General features: G+C 39.1%; 1 long non-coding RNA gene across 1 annotated transcript; it reads right to left on the minus strand.

Annotated features, from left to right (window-relative positions):
- Positions 1-2,872: 2,872 nt before the first annotated feature.
- On the minus strand, positions 2,873-15,368 carry LOC140321617 (uncharacterized). The gene is made up of 3 exons (XR_011918988.1): positions 14,956-15,368; positions 13,952-14,011; positions 2,873-4,433 (listed from the first exon to the last, which is right to left on the minus strand). It is a non-coding gene; the product is annotated as an uncharacterized lncRNA (long non-coding RNA).
- Between the last annotated feature and the right edge of the window lie 1,742 nt (positions 15,369-17,110).

The raw sequence follows: 17,110 nt of genomic DNA on the forward strand, positions 1-17,110 counted from the left end.
TAAGTTAGGAAAATTAAAATTGCTTCTTTAAGTCAAGGTCTCTACTGGTAGGGCCTCGTTAATGATGCCTCGTTGTAGGGTTGGTATTTTTACTCTTCTACTCCCATCATTTTCTTCTGCAACCAGCCAAATGCCAGCTGCTATTTCAATATTTCATCAGCAGGAGGAAGAGATGACCAAGTAGAAATGTAAGTGCCTTACATTTTAGCTAGGGACTCTCAACCGTTGACAATCAACTTTGGTTGGCGGTGCCCTTTACAGGGAGATGTACAAATCCCCACAATAATTCAAAAGAAAATAGCAGTGCCCACCAGGGGAAAAAGAACTTTGGTTACTTTAATATAAACTCTTATGAGGATAACAACACATTCACATACCCACTGATTCCATAGATCTCCAGGTATGACTCGCCTCCATTGATGCATTTCACCCCATCAATGAGGTGGATCCTAACCATTGATATCAGTGGTAACTAACCTGAGAGGCACAGATTGTTCATTGCTCAAGGAACCCCTAGAAACCTCCGGAGGAACCCCCAGGGTTACACAAAACCCTTGTTAAGAAACCCTGTCCTAGGGTAACCCCACCCAATCAATGGATATTAAAGTTGAGGTCACATGACTGCTTAGATTTTCTTCACTATTGTTGTCTGTGAAGAGCAGTTGTATTCAACATATTTGCATCATAGAGACATGCAACGGCCTTAAGGGAAATGGGGCATCTGAAAATCACTGCACAGAAATAGCTTACAGAGGAAACATTTTTGCAACATCATTTTTTTCATCATTTGTTACATCTTAATGCTGCATAATGTGTACTCAAAGTTCTAATTGTGGTCTCCATCTGAAAGCCATGTGACAGGGCGACAATGCAGAAGTACAATTGAGAAACAAGAACATTAGTGCTGTCACTTAAAAAAAGGGGATGCCTGAGCAAAGACCTTCAGCTGCACTTTTACAAATATCAAAGTTGAGTTTTAAAAATTACTTTAGCATGAGATTTTGGAGACAGAATTTATTTTGCGTTGGCCATGCCGACATTTTTACGAATGGTGTCAGGATACAAAGGGCTTCGCAGATTTGGGTTTATGACTGACAGCTGTGCAGAGTCTAAGGAACCTACGATGGCCAGGTGAGAAACAGAACTGGGCCATGGAGCAATGGAAGAAGGTAGCTTGGTTTGATGGATTACATTTTCCTTGGTGCGTTGTTACCTTGGGGAATGGATGGGAGCAGGTTGCATTTTGGAAGGCCAGACTTCAGAAAGGATCTGCCGCTAACGTCTTGGTGCCAGATACCACTGGACATCTCCAGAGGTCTCGCTTTTAGAGGTCTGTTTCATCCCTCAATGGATCAGAGCTATTTGGTGGCACAAAAGGACCTACACAATCTTCGGCAGGTAGTTAAAATGTTTTTTATTCTGGTAAGTGTATGTTGTTGTAGTTGGTATTTGTTTTCAGTTGCCGATTTTTATTTTGGAGCCACAGCTTTCAAATATAGCTCCATATCCATATCCATAATGTAAACCTAAATAAAGGGGCTAATTTAAATCCTTAAATCCTCCCAACAGGAATGCAGCCTCATCAAAGGGGACACTTTCTAAAATAAGGACTCCTTTCAAGAATGGACCTGATGATCCCTCTAGAACAAAGTTAGCTGCTCGAAACAGATCCAACCCCAAATTTCAGATTATTTTTTTTTTGTACCACAGCCCCAAAATACAGCTCTGGATCCCCCTATGTTACCTGTAAAGGTAAATCAAGGCCAATAACAACCAGATCATTTAAGATTCGTCTTTAATCTTAATCTCGTGAACAGTTGTTTTTCTATCTCTGTCTTGCCTGCAAGCAGAAAGAAAGTCAAATCTGTAATCTGAAAGAAATGTAAATCTGACATTTTGTTTTCAACTTTTGAAAACTTCTGAGATTGCTAAACTTCTTTGTTTTGAAGCCAAATCTAGCTGCCATTCAGTCAGTGCTGCGCAACCCCACCTTTTGTGAAACTTGATTTGGAAATTATTTTACAGACGAAATATATAATATAAATGCTTGTTTTTGTTTTTCTAAACCATAAAAACCTTAGTATCCCTTGTACCTTGTATGTTCTGCTTACATTACAGTATCCCTTCCTCATAATTGCATGATATTCCCTATGATATTAGGAAATCATATGTAACACTTTGCATACTATTTGATTTGATGTATTTAGAATATATTTAGCTGGTTAAACTGAAACTTTAGTTGGGCTTTAGATTTTTGTAAGGGAGTTTTTATGGGGTGGGGGGGGTGTCACATGAGATGATCCTCTTCTGGCAGCATGTACGTCCAATCACTCTGCAGGAATTAGAAGTTTTAGAAATCCTTAGCCCCTGTTGGCAATAGGTAACTGCTGATTTTTTATGATGTTCTTGTCCTATGCCAGTTCTTAAAAGCATTTCCAAACTCTTCTTCTTGAGAAGGAACTTCAAGGTAGAGCACCAGAGAAAGTGGAATACTCAACATAATCCAGGGCCTTGGGTTGCAAGAGCAGAATAAGCCTGGTCTGATCCACCCAACGGGAACAAAGCCTGGCAAAACAGGACACTTGCTAAGCTAATGTCTCCTTTGCAGAATGGACCTGATTATCCCTTTGGAACAAATCTTGTTTGTTTCAAACTGATCCAACGGACTTTTGCCAAACTCACAAGAGGTTTAGTAGATGACAAGACACGCAGAGAATGATAGGCACTGTCAAAGAACTCCGGAGCACGTTCAACAGACTGGCTGTAAACATGATTAGGCAAGACCTGAGCACCATATTTTAGAAGTAGCTTTGTAAAATATCAAAACAATAAACACATCAAGGATGTTAAGAAACAGATTGATATGTATTGAACTGTATAGTCAACAGCCTGGCCACAAGTTCACTTTACCACATTAGGATATTCATCACAATATTTTTATAGAGCTTTACAGAGAAGTCCAAACTATTCAACCATTTATCTCAGTCTCTATTGTTCAAAGGAATTCACAATTTATTTTTTCTACTGCAGGTATGTTCACATATTATGGTCATTTTTGGAAGCCAGATTATTTAGAGGAAACCACCAAAAACCCACAGAGATTCTGTGAATGTGCTTGGAAAAAAATCACACCTAGTACTATCGATTTGGAAGACAAGAAGGATAACCACTTAGGGACTTTACCAGGCACACACCTTACTCAAGAATTAGTTTGTAATAGCCTTTGTTCACTTACACTAAAGTTGATTGTAAAACTGCCTCTTGTGTGCATATTGAACACATCAGTAGTCTGCTGGCTTCCCTCAAGATCCTCAATATTCAGTCAGCGGCACAGTGGTCTCAGCACTTTTACCCCATGGGTGGGTAATGATGATTGTGTGGCAAAACCATTGACAGAGCCGTACCTATGCTGATCTTAATTTACCTGCTAAACCTATATCTAATGTTAGACATAAGAATGTGCAGTGTTTGCCCAGCACAATAGCTGGATCAGCCACAAGGCAACCCTAGGAAGGAGTTTAGGGCCCTTTGGATGTCTAGAGGGCTCAGCTTCATATACTTCTGCCATTAAGAGAAAATAGCGCAGTTAGTTAGAGATATGTATTATCCTGTCAATTTTACAAGAAAAGATGCCATTGTCACATGACAAATGAGATTTTGATTGTTCAATTAAAGGTTTACTGTGGCTAACTGTGGAATTACTAAGTTCTAGACATCTATATAAAAGAAGGATTATTATGTTTTATTACAAAATAGATCTCTAACAAAACTATATTATTCAATAATCTTTGACAATCTATATGCTATATGTTTATATCTTGTATTTGTACATTATAGAAATCATACAATCTCTGCAAATTTATACCCCTGAAGAAGCCTATAACAGGCGAAACGCGTTGAGAATCATGCGACCATAACAGGTCCTCTTCTTACCTTATTTTCAATCTTTATATGTACTTTGTATGACAATGGAAGGAGTCTTATGTCTAGATTAAAGTATCCAAACCCTGTGACAATAACAGGCATTTGGATATTGAGCCTAAAATAAATAATTAGTACCTTTGATGTATGTACTAACTGGAACTTGAAAAATACACACTTGATTTATTTTTGCACAAAAACCTCCTGAGTCTGAAACCTCTTTCTTTTCCTCTCTTCCCCTTATACCTATACTATGAGCTCTAAATGCCATTTTCACAAGACAATAGAAATATAAAAATTCAAATATGGAGGCTTTTTCTTTGCCTATTGCAGTTTTTGTACATGTTGATTGAAGGAATGGAAGGGGGGCAAAAGTTGCAATACTTGTCTTAAACTTCTCCTTCTTAGGCTTCCATCCAGTTTCATGACTGATCTTCCAAAAACCACCTCTCTTCACCTCTACTGGTCAAAGGCAATCCAACATCATCATGTACGATGCTGGACCAGCAGTCCTGTAAAATAAGTGAATATGTTGTGAGCCAACAAAAGGATCCAAGAAAGGAGAACACCGAATAAGAGTATCAACTGCTGGGGAGAGAGGTATAAGATTCTGCTTTAACACTAAAGTCTTCAAGTCTGTTACATTGTTTTACTACTTGTAGATCCTTCCAGTAGACCATCATTCCCTTTCATAGGCCAAGTAGACAGGATGTCCCAAGTGTTAGTCTCTAAATGGTCAGGGTAGTTGTAAATCAATCAGCAGCTGGAATTGTCTGCAACTGATTGGATGAAAAAAATGCCTTTAGTTAACATGGCCAGGTGACCACAGTCCTACTGCGTTAGAAGCTAGTGGTCATCCATTTACCAAAACCCTCACAGAGAATATCCATTGGCAATAGTAACGGGTATTTATTAAACATTCACTGACCCCAACATAACAAACCTACATATATATTAGAGAGCAATTAACAAATAACACAAATTTAGTATTTGGGTTTATATTATGGTTAATAATACTTATATGTGGACCCAAAAAGTAATGGTTTGCTATGCTATAGGAAATATTAATGATCATACACATGGAGTTGGCCCAACCCTTTAAGGTTGCAATGGCCTCCTGAAAGACCTCATGGGACCTCAAGGCTTTCCACAAAATTTTGGTGTGTACCTATATGAATTTATGTCAACTCAAGACAAAAATATTGTGAGGTTGGGTACTGAATTATGTTGATTGGGTAAACCTGGCTCACAGTTTGCATTTCAGTGTAATTGTCTTTGGAGTTGGGTTTGTACACAGGGGCACAGTCATGATGGAAAATGAAAAGGGGGGTCTGAAAGATCAGAACTTTAGATTTGAGCTGTGTTGGTAATCCGTCAGTGGCTCAGCCAATTCTGTTGGCGGTATAGTAGGCTGGTGGATGCAGACAATCTGGCAATAACAAGTATAGCATGGCTCCGACAATTGCTTAGTCCTGTGTCATGGTGGCTCAGTGGTTAGCACCACTGGGTCTTTGCAGCACTGGGTCCCAGATTCCGGCTAGGGCACTCTCTGCATGGAGTTAGCATGTTCTCCCTGTGTTTGCATGGGTTTCCTCCAGGTACTCTGGTTTCCATATGCTACATTCAAAAACATGCAGTTAGGTTAATTTACTTCCCCCCAAATGGACCATTGATTGCGTTAATGACATATGGCTATGGTAGGGATATTGGATTTTGAGCCCCTTTGGGGAACAGCTAGTGATATTACTATGGACTTTGTAAAGCGCTGCACAATATGTTGGTGCTATATATATTACAGGATAATAATAATAGTCAGTGGTAGGAATGTCTAAGCCAATGATAGGTACAGTATGGTTAATTAGAAACAAACTTTAAATTCAAACTCAGAATAGAAAATATCTGACTGGAGCTGAATTTTTGTGTTCCAAGCCCCTTCAAACTGTTATCAAAAGGTTGCAAATTCACAGTTGTCTGAAATGTCTTTGGATAGGTTAACATTACCAGGACTGCTGCGCTGCAAACACCTGAATGCATACTTCTTTTACAGTAGTTTTAGTCATTTAATTGTGGGTTTGATAATCTGATGTCCATCAACGTCTTACTGTATTGTATAGCTCCAAATAATAGAAAAAGATTAGTCACTCTGAGAGCCCACATAGGTCTATCATCGATTGCTTAAAGATCCCAAGTGAAAGTTTCTGTGCAATTGTATTGTTTATGTGACATGGGTGGAAAAGGTAGAACAAAAAGCTCAAGCCCCTATGCTAATAAATCGGCAAAAAAACAAATGTAGAAATACTTAGCTCTAAGAACATACCATGGTGATCGGCAACACACAAAATCAAATGTATTTTTCCCTGAATGTCCTCTGGAGAGGATCATTTGCATACCCAGAGGGGGTAGGACAGGGACTTATTCAGCAGTTATAGTCTTTGAGTTGCTAAGGTAAAATATTATTTTCAGAACACAACAAAATATCAAGGTACGGTATAAAGAAAAACATTTTTTGTCAGCTGAGTTGGAAGGTTTATGTAATGTATTCTGTTGACCAATCAGTGCTGATGTTTGCCATGTGATGTTGGGTAAGGATTGTAAAGATTATCAGAAACCCCAGGGATTTACATCTATGGGATTAAATAGTTTCCTTTATATGGAAGGTAAATCTTTTTACAGTTTTTTTTAGAAAAACAAGAAATGTTCAGAGCAACCAATGGCTCAAATACACCAACAGGAGAAGTATTAAAGATGCCACATTTACTGGGAAAATACAGTTTTTTAAACTTTTCCCTATTATCATTAACAGTATGATCTTTTTGTAATGGCTAAGTGAGTAAAGTACCAGCCAGGTAGGACAGGTGGGTTATATATTATGGTCAGTGGACATCTGACCACCACTCTATTCTGTGACCAAAAGTATGCAATCGCTTTAAGTCAAGGAGTTCAGGTGTGTCCAGCAAAGGGTATTGGTAATGAATGAGAATTCTAATTAATTTTTGATTCTTCTAACTTTGTAGCAATTGTTTGGGCAAGGCTCCTTTCTATTGCAGTGTGACTGTGCACCTGTGTAAATATTACAGCTTTGTAAAAAGTGCATCATGGAGTAACCTAGGTGGCATGCACAGAGCCATGACCTGAACCCATCTAAACTCCTTTAGGAAGAATTGGAACACAGATTGCTGCCAAGGTCTTTTCTTCCAACATTAACTGGCTTTACAAATGCTGAATGGGCACACATTCTTCCTTTAGTAAACCCAAGTCAATGAAGATCAGGATTCTGGTCTACACACTTACCACGGGAGGTCTGGGACCAGATGGCTTGGAAGGTACAGTACCAATACGGCTTTGCGTAGGGAGGGGGTGCAACTGTTTGCAGCAGGTACAGTATACCTTCATTCCAGCAACCCCAGTAGCACATTGCAGCTTTCCAGTATCACCCTCCCCCATATTATGCTTTCCAGTGTCACCCTTTAGTGTATCCCTGCTTTCCAGAGCCTCCATAGTTTATTGCAGCATTCTTTTGCCCACATAGTGTGACCCAGATTTTCACAGACCCCCAGTGGCTATTGTAGAACTCTAAAGCCCACTATAGAGTGCCCCAGATTTTCACAGATCCCCTGGTGTTATTGTAGAACTTTACTGCCCACTATAAAATGCCCCAGATTTTCACAGACCCCCCCAAGTGCTATTGTAGAACTCTAATGCCCACTAAAGAGTGTCCCAGATTTTCACAGGCCCCCTGGTGCTATTGTAGAACTTCACTGCCCACTATAGAATTCCCCTCATTTTTACAGACCCCCTGGTGGTATTGCAGAACTTTACTGTCTACTATAGAGTGCCCAGATTTTCACAGACACCTGGTGGTATTGTAGAACTCTAATGCCCACTAAAGAGTGCCCCAGATTCCCACAGACCCCCTGGTGCTATTGTAGAACTTTACTGCCCACTATAGTGTTTCCCAGATTTTCACAGGCCCTCTGGTGCTATTGTAGAGCTTTACTGCCCACTATAGAGTGAAACAGATTTTAATAGACCCTATAACGCTATTGTAGAACTTTACTGCCCACTATAGTGTGCCCCTGATTTTCACAGACCCCCTGGTGCATTGTAGAGCTTTACTGCCCACTATAGAATGCCCGAGATTTTTACAGACCCCCTGGTGCTATTGTAGAACTTTACTGCCCACTATAGTGTTCCCCAAATTTTCACAGGCCCCCTTGTGCTATTGTAGAACTTTACTGCCCACTATAAAGTGCTCAAGAGTTTCACAGACCCCCTGGTGCCATTGTAGAACTCTAATGCCCACTAAAGAGTGCCCTAGATTCTCGCAGACCCCATAAAGGTATTGTAGAACTTTACTGCCTACTTTAGAGTACCCCCAATTTTCAATAACCCCCTGGTGCTATTGTAGAACTTTACTGCCCACTATAGCATTCCCCAGATTTTCACAGACCCCCTGGTGCATTGTAGAGCTTTACTGCTCACTATAGAGTGCCCCAGATTTTCACAGATGCCTCCTGTGTTATTGTAGAACTCTACAGCCCACCAATGTGTGTTCAGTGTTTTTAAACTTTACAGTGCCCTTTATAGTGTGCTTTTCAAGAGCCTCCCATATTCATTGAGCCAGCTTCCTAATGCCCCTAAAATGTGTCCCACGTCTCCACAGTGTCCCCCACACCTCTACTAGCTGGGAGATTGTACTGACTGCTAGCAGAGATTGTGGTGCAGGGTTCGCCCAAATGGAAAATTCCCATTGACCTAATTAAGACATCCTCCTAATACTGCGGCAAGACACCACTGCCCTCGTACCAAGCAATGGATGGCACCAGATTCTTACTGGCTAGGCTGCAACTACCAGATCAGATAAAGAGCAGATAAAGTTGAAGGGAATAGGAAGGGTAAATGGGGGATTTTTTGTTTACCGCTGAACTTGAATTTTCCACGTATGCAGTCACCTAAAACATTTAGAATAAAGTTTTTTTTAACCAAGATCTACATATTTCTTGTAAAAACAATCACTCTGTGGTGCTAAAGGCAACACATGTATAAAAATAGTGATATTAACACGGAAAACATAAAACATAAATATTTGATGTTTGGGTGTATATAACATTTTTATTACAATCAACATTGTATGTTCAGAATGGTGCAATGCCAGTTTTTTTACAAACTGGCAAGCCCAGTAAATATAAACTAAGCAGCCACTCCATCAAAGCTCTACAACATTAAACAATGATTTAACCAAGTCACAAGATACATGACAACATATAGTTCCTCCGATTCTGAAAAAAGTGGAAGCAATCTACAAAATAACAGGAAAGTATAAATAAAAATAGAAAGTCGTGTCCTATTACTATGATGGAGGTTGAATAACTTCAGATGTACAATCTCCTTGTCATTCATTGAAGATTCCATTGAACTCTAATAGGATGACACCGTAATGCATGATATATTTACTTGTATTTATATAGCCCTGACATATTAGAAAGAGCTTTACAAAGTCCATAGTCATATCACTAACTGTCCCTCTAAGCGGCCCACAATCTGTACATACCATATTTATAGTCATCACAGTCCAAGGTCAACTTTGAGGAGCAGCCAATAACCCTAACTGCATGTTTTTGTAATGTTGGAGGAAACCGGAGTACTCGAAGGAAACCCACGCAAACACAGGGGGAACCTACAAACTCCATGCAGATAGTATCATGGCTGAGATTCCATATGATTTTGTAAGGGGATATCACTTTTTTCGTCTTATGCATATGCCGTCACACATTTGCAGTGAGATCGGCAAGTTTGTACCCCATCTAGGTCACCTGATATCGCACCCAATGTGAGATCGGGTGGAGCAGGAAAAAAATGCTAAAGAAGATAGTTGCGCCTGGGGCTCCGTCTGCCCCGGACTGGATGAATACCGAGACAAAGCGGGACCTGATAGAAGAAAACTCTTGACGAAAAAACTGATCAGAAGGATTGAAGGTAAGTGTGAATTTATTGTTTTGGGTTAGTTTGGGGTTTACTTTCACTTTAAATGTATAGAGGATTTTTGTTATGATATGCATATTGTTTCTGGGTATTGAGTTATCTGGTCCATATGTTAAAAGTTTTAGAAAAGAAACTTGTATGTAATACATTTTATTTTTTATTGTTAAAATAAAATAAAAACTCTCATCTCCTTTGTTACATTTATGCTCTGTATTTGCATATTATCAATACGGTAAGACCTTTTGTACCCACTGCATCTATTGTTTTAGATTATTTATCATGGATAAAAATGTTCCTATTTTCATAATGAACCTCTCCATGACCTCTGTAGCTGCAGGCACCGTGGAGGAAGTCTTCCACAAACTGAAAAACAACGACTGAAATTTCAGCTCATCTACTGAACCTAATGGGACTGACTTATTGAAGCTCCCAAAGACTGTTGAAGACAGATTATCACAGGAGAGCCTGGAGGAACCAGCAATCTTGAATGGATTTCCTTCAAATCTTTTGCTATTAGTTGGCAACTATTTTTAGTCCTGGATCAGATCCATTCCAGGTTTGCTGGATCTCCCATGTTTTCCCATTATAATCTATTTTACAATCTATCTTCTCCAGTCTTGGAGAGCTGTGATAAATCAGGCTTAATGTCTCTCCCAGTATGAACTTGGCAGACTTCCAGGCTTTTAATTCAAACAATTGGTTCTGTTAACTTTTGGTAATAGATTTAAACTCAACTTAGAATTCCTTTTGTGTATTTTTGCTTTGCCATAGTTTTGTACAGAAATAGAAATGTGTATGTAAAGCTTTTATTTAGTATAAAGTATGGAAAGGTCAAGTTTTCCATATATTGTACGGAAGAGGGTTTGCTCTACGTCCTGTTCTAATATCAAATAAGAGCAAAGTAAATGTAATTCTGCAGGAAGAAGAGAGGATTTCTCTCTATTCATGTTCTGGTGACAATTGAAAGCTTTGGATCTTCCCTTATTCTCAGTCCTACAATGGTCATTGGAACAAATACAAATGGTGGGCCCCCTAGTAAGCATGGCTAAAAAAAATAAAACTTTATAACTCAAAATAAAATGTTAGTTTTACATACACTTTAAAGGATCTGCGACAGATGTGGATGATGGGCCTAGCAGTTTTGGACCCATTCATTTGTGGACCATTATTTGCCTTCATTTGCCACAACTTTTCCCTGGCATTGCAACAGTCGGCGTTTCACCAGATAAATGTGATATCAACATCAGAGAACACAAGGTCACAAGATTTTGTATCTGTCACTGGAAAGAAGTAAAGTAGGACTGCCGTTATCACAATTAAGGCAATGAGCAGTATGGCCAGTTCATCGAGTGTAAACAACACACACATAGAGAACTTGTGAGTTTCCTTTCCTGATATCAATAGTTATAGTAACACTTACATCACTGTCACATCTCGTGTCTGCTGAGCATTTTCTGGGAAGGTAGCACTGACACTCCCAGTGATGTAACTGATGGGGAAACCTATTTTAAACAACAATGTTTAGATAGGAAATAGAAGAATAAGTGATAGAAAGAAAGGGGTAAATTATTTATAATAAAATAAGCTAAAAAAGCAAAATAAATGTCATCTAATTGGAGTTCATTGTTTTTATTTCAATCTACATTTAAGCCTTTTATTGGCAACTGGGCGGCAGAAACTTTTCTAGCAACTCATTGGAACCACATAAATAAGCTGCAGACATAAAAATTCACATTTCAGTTTAAACTTTGACAGATGCATCATTCTGCCCACCACCAGGAGAAGAATAAAGAATGTCACATGGACATGAAGACATCTGAAAAAGTTAAGGCATCAGCGCCACTGACAAGACTAACTTACTCATTCCCCGTCACTCCCACACCATCCTTCAGCTTTGAAACTGGTAGACTATAATCTGTATCTTTTGATATCCATCCAGCACCCTTAATGATGTTCTGCAGATTCCTTCATCACGGTATACAGGTCATACACTTCTACAGTGATAGTGTTGGATTCCTTTGTTGTAGGTCCATCACATCCTTCTAAAGGGACATTCTGGACCCCGTCAGAATACAGGTTACATCCTTTAAAAGTGATTTTTTGGAATCCCATCGGGTTCCTTCATCACAGTATACAAATTACGTGACTTTTTGGTACCTCATTTCTTTGTGACAGTAAACGGGTTATATCTTTCAAATGTGAGATTACAGAACTTCAATAGATTCCTACATCACAGTAGACAGGTCACATCCTTTAAAAGAGATGTTTCATTTGGCATGGTGACTGGAGACAGTATCTGCTACTCCTCCTTTTATCTGCAGTGGGAAGGAAATCCATTCTCCACTATTGGATCTCCACTTCTCCTCCCTCAATCCAGTTGTTCCTTACGAAGCTCCTAACATCTATTTAAAATGGAATGGGTTTAGGCCTCCTACTCCAAAGAAAATTAAACCTCACAATTTTTGACACATGGAAAAGTTTCATTGGAATTCTAAACATAGCCAATGAAACATAATATTAATTGTTTTACTGTGCAAGAGAATGCAATGTAAAACAAAATGAATGCAGCAATTCACATTGCATTCTCGGGCAAAATAAAACAATTAATCTCAATAAGAAGGAACAAGAACACATGAGAAGAGCATGCAGTATAATGCAGTGGATTGATCTAAGTTACTGTATATTACTGCGAGCTCTTCCCATGTGTTCTTGTTTCTTCTTATTAAAACTAATTATTTTTCAATAAATTTTAGGTTTGGCCTACGACTTGGTGTACGTTTTTAATTTCGGCAAACGTAACAGTAGGTAGGTTACAACCTTCAAGGGTGATGTTCCAGAACTTCTGCTGAATCCTTAACCACAGTATACTGGCCACATCCTTCTAAAGCAACCTCAACAGATATCTTATCACAGTATACAGCTCAGATCCTCCATAAGTGAGGTTTTGGACCTTTACAAGATTTTTTCTTCACAATAGACTGGTTACGTCCTTTTAGAACCGTAGATTTAGATTCCTTCATCACAATGTATAGATTCAGAATACCCTCAGGTATCTTCATCACAGTAGACAGGTAACACCCTTCAAAAGCAACAATTTGAAACCTCAGTGGATCGGTTCTTGTAATGTTGAAGAACAGACCTTGGTTACCTTTAAGGAGTTGAAGGTTCTCTTCTCCCCTTTCACCTATGTACAAGTTATCTACAACAGGAGACCGGCCATATCATAGCACAGTCATGTTTCTGTCTGTAGAAATATTGTGTTAGGAAAAGCGTTAGTTGTCTACTCTCTGTCCAGAAGCTCCCAGCATCCCCTGCTTCCCTTTAGCCCTGCGGCCTTCACTATGGTGTATCTCCTAGGCATTCCCAGCTCATATACTGAGGCTGAGCGCAGCTGAAGGGAATTTAGGAGCAGATTAGTTCCTAGCTTCAATCCTGCCCTGCCATTGGCTGCTAGGTCTTGATAGCCTTTCTGCTCTCAGTCACCAGTGGCCTGTTGTAAGGCTTGTAATAGGTGGTAATATGACAAAGCTCCAGGAAGGAACATACAGGACCTGAGGAGTGCCGGATTTTTAAAAGTTATACTTCATACACAGGCCAGACTCCCTTTCGTAGCACCTGTGGACATCTGGCATGGTTCCAGGGAGCAGGCAGCAGGGACGTCTCAACGTGTATTTAGTTTAGCTAGAAAGAGCTTGTTCTGCAAAACACCGCCATCAAAACATAAGTGGCGGAACAGTGCACTACAGTCCCTGTATTCAAAATGTGATCGGAAATTCATGCCGGATAACTGAAGGAACCCGATTATCGGTGGCCGGATTTTCGATTGTCAACTGAACTTGGTTTAGCTTAATAACATTCAACATCTCTTCAACAGGTCAACATCTCTACCCTAGTTTTTTCACTTCTTCAAGAAGCTTTGCCATCCATGCAGACTACCTGACACCAAAGACGTGATTATGTTAATGGTACAGGGTGTTTCCACATATACATATACATACATATCATACCTTTTGGTCTTGAACAATCAACAGCTGCAGTTTCACATTACCTGGTGATTGTAATAAGCTGTTTCTTCTGTGTGGATATAAATGCTGGGCTCTTTTTGGTTCTGTCCCAGTCCCAAAAGGAAAAGAAGTGGAAGAATTAGGCATGTTAATTTGGGAAGACAGTTGTGCAAGTCACTAAGTTGATCCCTATGCTCTAGGACAAGTACAGACATGCAAACCTACCCACTACTTCCTGCACTAGAAAGGAAAGCTTGTTCTTAAAGAAACTCAGAGAAGAGGTCACCTACTCCCCCAGGAATTAACAAATGCCAAATTGTCTGCATTATATTCACAAATACTTTACACATAATATTATTCATATCAAGAAGAGGTAGTTTTATTAGTTATTTCATGATAATTAGCCACAAATGTCAAGAGGTCAACAGAAGAAGGAAAAAAGTAAGAACATTTTTTTTCTCTATCTCCACATCTTAAGAGATGACTCCACATTTCTTATAAAAATACGGGTTGGGCCTGAGTTTTGAAGCCTCCTTAAGACTGGGAAAGTTAGACTATCATTAGAGAACCTGGGTGAGCAATAAAACCTGGAATTGGTTTAATTCAGGATTGAAAACATGCTAATTAATAGCAAATGAGTTTGAGGAAATCCATAAATTAATTTATTAAATGAATAATTAATTACATTTGCTGGATCACCCAGGTTTCTCCCATGACAGTCTATTTTCACCAGGCCTCTTATGAACCAGGTCTAGATAGTCTGCAGATTAGGGGCAACACTTGGGACTTTATTCCAAAAAGTAAAAGTTTTTGCACCCTTGCACTTATAATAAGATTTTTGACTAAGCAGTTTGTCAAGACATTTATCATGGATAGTTGATAAGACCAGGCTAGTCGGAACAATAAAATACTCTTGTTCCACTTTTATTTCCAGCCAACTCTGCTCTTTATAGCCTTTTGGAATGCAATGATCACAATTGGTAAACTTCTTTAGAACCATCAAGCACTTGAACTCTTTATATGCTATGGGCAACAATGACATTTTTACCTTTTTTACGATGTAAATGGCAGTAGTCTTTTCAAATCCAAAATAGTCTGTGTATTTTCACAATTTTGGTGTGCTCCAAGTATTTATTTAAAACCTGTGCAGTAATCCAGTGTAAATCTTTGTCTTTGTTTAATAAATAAACTCAGCTTCAGATAACCAGAAATCTTCCAGTATTGTGAAATTTTGCCAAAAATAGCATTACATTTCACTATTGTGCTTTGCCCAAGGATATGCTAGGAAATGCCCTAGATTAGGAAAAATTAAAAGAAAAAACAATTTAAAAAAAGGAAGATTTTATGTAAAGGTCAGCTGAATTGCCCATCAATAGCTGCTGATGTTTATCAAAAAATGTATTTCTGTATGAATGTTTTATTACTTTATATTGGCACAGCTGCTATGCAATGGTTGTGCTTTACTACACTGTGTACAACGCAAGTCTATGGAATCTATAAAGCAGTGAATTTAACATTTACAAAACATTCTTTGTTAGAAAGTATTCCATGTGCCTGTGACTTCAATGCCAGCGATTGATTCTCCATCAGGGAATGTTTGCTAAATTTCAAATGATTTGTGTTATAATTAGACCCGTCTGAGTTGGCTGTTTGATAGCAATTCACTCTCTAAGTAACTGCACCCCAGTGGTGCATCTATAAATTTATATTTGTAATAATACCAATAAATAAAAAAACATAATAATGAAATAATTAAATAACCATATTTAAAAATATATATATAAAAATTATATATGAACCCATCTAAATATATACATAGTAACTCTGGTTGAGAAACACAATGTTGGAGATTCTCACGGGTTCCTTGAGCTGTGGCTGATTGATCTCCTATCTTATGGTGCTTGCATAGTTAAGGACAGGCATGGGCAAACTACGCCCCCCATGCCATATACGGCCCGTTAGGCTTTTTTATCCGGCCCGTTGAACTCTCCCTTTCTCGACTACAGTGGCTACGCTGAAGTAGAGAGAGGGTTCAATGGGTCAGATAAAACCGGCCGCGGTCTGCAGCTCTGGCTGGTGCCCCCCTGAGCGGGGTCAGGAGAAGGACCCCGCTAAGGGGCCGCAATGGCCAGAGCCGCGGACCATGTCACCCGTACATCCCATACCCATACCATACACCCATACACAATCCCAGGCTCGAGGAAGTGGCCGGAACAACCCGTCAACTCTCCCATCGCAGATCTGAGCCTGGGTGGGGTTATGCCATCATGGCGTCACATTCAGTGGCGTCATGATGGCATAACCCTGCCCAATATCCTATAGCCCCGGCCCCTTTACCAAATTTTATATCAGATTGTGGCCCCCACTGAAAAAGTTTGCCCACCCCTGGTTTAGGATCTAATGCCACATGTTAATGCTATTTTTGTACCTGTTTATAAGAATTGAATTTGGACTACCGTGGTAAGAGGGAAATTCTCCATACTGACCATCAGCACGTCAGTGGGCTTCTGTGAGACCTAAAAATTATTTTAGGGTTCCTCTGGGTTAAAAAAAAGTTGAGAATGGCCGGCCTGGACCATCACCCTTACTCATGTGATCTGCCACCATCTTTTTAATTCCCGTTTCAAAATCCTAAATAAAATTTGAAATGGAAGAATTTTTTGAAATATTGACAGGTTATTGTAGCAGCAGAAAAGTATTTCCTTGACAAGATATCCTAATTTTTGGGAGAGTAAAGAATCTTTTGAAACCTCAAGTATGTACTTTGGGGTGAATGTGGAATATAGTATCTTTCCTCTAGGTCATGCCTTTTTGGGTTGGCCTAAAACATTTCATTGCCCCTTCATAAGAAAGTATGTTTAATAAAAGAACTGCAGAAATTGGTGTCTAATTTATCTGTCTGGAATATGAAAACAACACAACCATCTTATCTTCCTGCTTTCCACCACCATCCAACCACATCGGTGTTACAACCTCAAAGAATGAACAGTGACGTCAGGGGGTCAGATATTACTCACATAAAATTTACCAATGATTTAATACATTCCTAGGTATATTTCCTACACAACCAAATAATTATTCTTGCTGTTATGTTTAAAAGTTTGCAAAATAAATTAAAACACAAAAGTAACTAGATTTGCATAGAAGTACAAAAGAGAAATACAGACAGTGTCATCTAGCGCCACCTAGGGGAAGGATTTGCA

Source organism: Pyxicephalus adspersus, chromosome 1, assembly GCF_032062135.1.
Source record: "Pyxicephalus adspersus chromosome 1, UCB_Pads_2.0, whole genome shotgun sequence".
Taxonomy (NCBI): Eukaryota; Metazoa; Chordata; class Amphibia; order Anura; family Pyxicephalidae; genus Pyxicephalus; species Pyxicephalus adspersus.